Source organism: Humulus lupulus, chromosome 1 (genome assembly GCF_963169125.1).
Source record: "Humulus lupulus chromosome 1, drHumLupu1.1, whole genome shotgun sequence".
In the NCBI taxonomy this organism is placed as follows: Eukaryota; Viridiplantae; Streptophyta; class Magnoliopsida; order Rosales; family Cannabaceae; genus Humulus; species Humulus lupulus.
The window spans coordinates 72,958,245-72,963,000 of record NC_084793.1 but is presented as its reverse complement, the minus strand read 5'-3'; the positions used below and the strand labels follow the sequence as shown (position 1 = coordinate 72,963,000).

Genomic DNA, 4,756 nt, shown 5'->3' with positions numbered 1-4,756 from the left:
ATGTCAATTCTACCTATTATCCATGCATGGTTTTTAAGTAAAAATTATATGATTGAATAATAGACATATTTTTTCATGTAAAATTTCATTTGCATGCAACATGCATACGTGAGAACATTGTTAAAAAGTGACGTTAAAAATGATAATTTCTATACACTTATTTCTAAGCTTTTCAACATAAAGATTTAGTAACATAATTTCGTCATCATTATTTATTTCCTTTAAATTCCTAAGTTGATTAAACATCTTAAGACATTATTCTTATTTCATAAAAATAATTTATTTAGCCATTTTAATTATAAAAAAATCCCAATTTATTATTTTTAATTGCATAAAAAATAAAAGCTTGAAATTATCTAAAAGTACTTATAAATAACATGTTTCCTTTAGAAAATAACACTTTATTTAAATTAATAAAATTACAAGATTTGATGTAAGAAAAATATATTTTTGCTTATATTATTTAAGGCTTAAATAATGTAGTGTAAACTCATATGTGATAACAAAAATAATTATTTTTAATTTATTAAACTAAACTTTTAGGAACCATTTATTTTGCTTAAAATTCACAAGTGAGTCTAAATTCAACATTTTTCTTAATTAAAATAAAGAAAACCATACTTATTAAAATGTGAACATTCAAGGTTACATTTAAAATATCATTTTAATTTATATATAGTTTAGGGTATTAATTTATTTCAACATACATACAAAATTCCTTTCATTTAAAAGACAACTTCTCATTTTTACTCAAAACTTTCAGCAACATATTAAACACTCAAAAATTATAAACTTATATTTTCTTTATAAAATATAAGAAAAAAACTATAGGTATTTATTTGAGTAAAAATATCATTTTAATGTAAATTAAAATACCCTTTTAATTTCATAAAATCAACATAGCATTTGGAACATCACTTATGCATGCAACTCATTATTTCACCAAATTTCTCACCAATTATACATGAAAATCAGCAAGCATATTTAATCATGAAATTCATCTTTATATCATGCTTCACAAAAATCATACAATAACCTACATGCTTAATCAACACAAACCCCAGCATGCACCTATTAACATATTTTCACCCTAGGAAAGAAAATTCTAACACCATCTAGATATTTAAATCATAGGCACACCTCAAGATCAAACATACACAAAGCATGCTACAAGAAAACCCTAGGCCGAAACCTATAGTATACTTTCATTACTTATTGTTTCCAAAACTCAAGAAAATCCTATATTTCTAAGACCACATTTTCCATCATGACACACAACCAAATATGAATTTATCATGAAAAAAAAAAAAGATCCCTAGTTACTAAAAGCATAAGCACAACACATAAGAGACTCTAGCATGCCTACCAATAATACATCATAACTAAACACTCAACCTCATAAGTATGCTTATCAACATAAATAAAAACACCATGAACCCTAGATTAAGACTAGGCCGAAACCCCCATCAGAACAATCCCTTAAAACTACAACCAACACAAAAATCATAAATCAAGATTCATCACAACAACAACCAAAAGGCTAGATTCACTACCTCCTTGACATAAATCAATATCACAAGGTTGATTCTCCTCTTGGGCACCTATGATTTTCAAACCCCAACAAGAACAAAGAAAAGAGAAAAAAAAAGAACAAAATTACTTCGAATAAAGATAAAGATAAAGATAAAGGAACACCATAATTGAGTGCCTACACCTAGGGATTTCAAATCCCCTTCCCTTGTCCTTCTTTCTTCTTCTTTCTTTCTCTCCTTCTCTCCTCCTTCACTTCTTCCTTCTCCTTCTCTCTCTAGAATTCAGCAGCTACCACAAATGAGACTCCAAGGCTCATTTGTTTCCCTCTTAACCTAGGCTAGACTCTAAAGGCAAATTACCCAAAATTGCCTCCAATATTTCCCTTAATCCTTGCATGAAATCCAATCAATCAACAAGGAAAAGGAAACTAAATCACTCCTCCTTTTATTCCATTCACACACACGCACTCTCCTCCCCTTTCTTCTATACACGGCCATATCCCCTTATTTCCCTTTTTTTTATTTATTTTCTTTTTAATTCATTTAATTCAATAATAATAAACCAAAACCATTTATGAAAAGAAAGACACTCCTTTCCCACTTGCCTTACATGCCCACTCCTTTCCCTTTCTTTATTTTTATTTTTTGTCTTCTTTTAATTAAATAAAAATAATTCAAATAAAAGGAAATAAAGGTGTGTAGAAAATTCTATGCAAGTGCACCATGCAACCATGCACATGCACACACTTAATTACTAGGGTGCATCATTACCTACCATGCTCCTTGGTGCATTCAACCAAAACTCATTTATTCACAAATTAAATTAATAAATAAACAAAATAATTACCAATTAAATTCAAACAATATCTACCAACAATTTTAACAAATAATAAAATAAAAAAAATCACAACACTTAACAATTAAATAAAACAAAGCACAAAATTAATAAAAAAAATTGGCGCGCTACAGAAAACCTGCATATAGGTTGAGATCTTATGTCTTGAAAAAGAATAGGAATCAATTTATGTTAACCTGCTATTAGAATAGGAAGAAACAAATTTAGAACTGGTTAATAAAATTAATAGAATGAAAAGTTGATGAAGTTAATACCCTAGGTCTTTTTATTATTGATTTTTATCCTTTGATTAATTTTTTACTTTTTTTTAGTTATTGAAATTGTGTTTATAGTTAGATCTATTCATCTTAATTTTACTTGCCAAATAGAAAGTAAAGAGAAATTATTGTTAATAGTCTTTGTGGGACGATATCCGTTCTTCCAGAATTTAGTACTTGATACGACCACGTACACTTGCGTGCATATTTTACTGATCAAGTTTTTGGTGCCGTTGTCGGGGACTTAATATCCAATATCAAAATTAATTGTTTTTTGTTCTAGTTTGGTTTTTATATTTATACTCATTTGGATCAAGGCTGTATTGCATTTTCAGGGATTATTGGTGTATGCGGGGAAGTAGACAAAAGGAGTTCATACCAGTAGATCTTGAAATTGAAAGAACGTGCAGACAGAATCGAAAGATAAAGAAAAGGTTGGATTTTTCCATGGCTGAGAATCAAGGAAATGCACCAAACAATGCTACTAATGTTAATAATATCCCAAATATTGCAGAGGTTCCTGTGGAACGAGGACCAAGGATGATTAGAGACTATGTACTTCCTATCGTCACAAGAGTGCATTCATGCATTAGACACCCCACTATTGCTGAAAATAATTTTGAGATTAAGCCAGCAATATTACAAATGGTGCAGTCTACTGTTCAGTTTGGGGGTTGCCCACAGAAGATCCAAATTTGCACATAGCCAATTTCCTAGAGCTATGTGCAACATTTAAGATGAATGGGGTGAGTGATGATGCGATCACACTTAGATTATTCCCATTTTCTCTACGAGACTGGACAAAGAGTTGGCTAATTTCACTGCAAGCTAATTCTATCACAACATGGGAGGAGTTAGCTCAGAAGTTCTTAGCAAAGTTTTTCCCTCTAGCAAAAACTGCAAAGTTGAGAGGGGAAATCAATAAGTTCTACCAGATAGAAGGGAAATCATTGAATGATGCATGGGAAAGATTTAAAGAATTGTTAAGGAAGTGCCCACATCATGGTATAGAGAAGTGGATGTCGATCCATAATTTTTATAATGGGTTGAATGGTACAACTCGTACCATAATAGATGCTGCAGCAAGAGGTGCGTTCATGAGCAAGAGTGCTAATGAGGCGTATGAATTGCTAGAAGAGATGGCAATGAATAACTACCAGTGGTCAACTGAAAGGAGACAAACCAAGAAGGTGGCTGGTAGGATTGAATTAGATGCCATTACAATGCTTACAGCGCAAGTGGCATCTTTAATGAAGTAGTTACAACAAAGCAACCTGTCAGCCCAAACCATGCAAGTTCATAGTTTATGTGGGGCATGTGGGAGTGCTCATCCATTAAATCATTGTCATGCCATTGATATGAATAATATACCTACGGGAAAATGCCAAGCTATAGGAAATTTTCAAAGACCAACCAACAGCCCCTTTTCGATGTGATATAACAAAGGGTGGAAGAATCATCCTAATTTCTCTTGGACAAATAATCAACTGCACAACAACCTTTCCCTCAAAGTCAGCAAGGAATTACTCTCTCCAAGGAACAATGTCCTAAGACACTTCAACAGGAAGAGGATTTGAGAAAGTATCCCTATGCTTTAGTAGTTGACAGTCTAATGTACGACATGTTGTGTACTAGACCCGACATATGCTATGCAATATGGATTGTGAGTCGTTATCAATCAAATCTTGGTTTGGAACAATGGATTGCAGTAAGGAACATTCTCAAGTATCTTTGGAGAACGAGAGATCATATGCTTGTATATTTTGGGGGTGAGTTAAACCCTACTAGATACACTGATTCTGATTTCCAATCAGACAAAGACAGTCGTAAGTCGATGTCTGCGTCAGTATACACTCTTGGTTGAGGAGTTTTGGTCTGGAGGAGTACTAAACAATATAGCATAGCAGATTCAACCATGGAAGTTGAATACATAGTGACTTGTGAAGCGGCTAAGGAGGCAATTTGGTTGAGAAAGTTCTACACTGATTTGGAACTAGTTCCAAATATGGATAAGTCACTAATCCTATACTGTAATGACACTGGAGCAGTAGCTAACTCCAATGAACCAAGAAGCCACAAGAGAGGAAAGCATATATAAAGTAAATACCATC

General features: G+C 32.3%; 1 non-coding gene across 1 annotated transcript; it reads right to left on the bottom strand.

The window, feature by feature from the left end:
• Nucleotides 1-3,547: 3,547 nt before the first annotated feature.
• LOC133813238 (small nucleolar RNA R71) lies at nt 3,548-3,654 on the bottom strand. The gene has a single exon (XR_009884272.1). It is a non-coding gene; the product is annotated as a small nucleolar RNA R71 (small nucleolar RNA).
• Nucleotides 3,655-4,756: the final 1,102 nt, after the last annotated feature.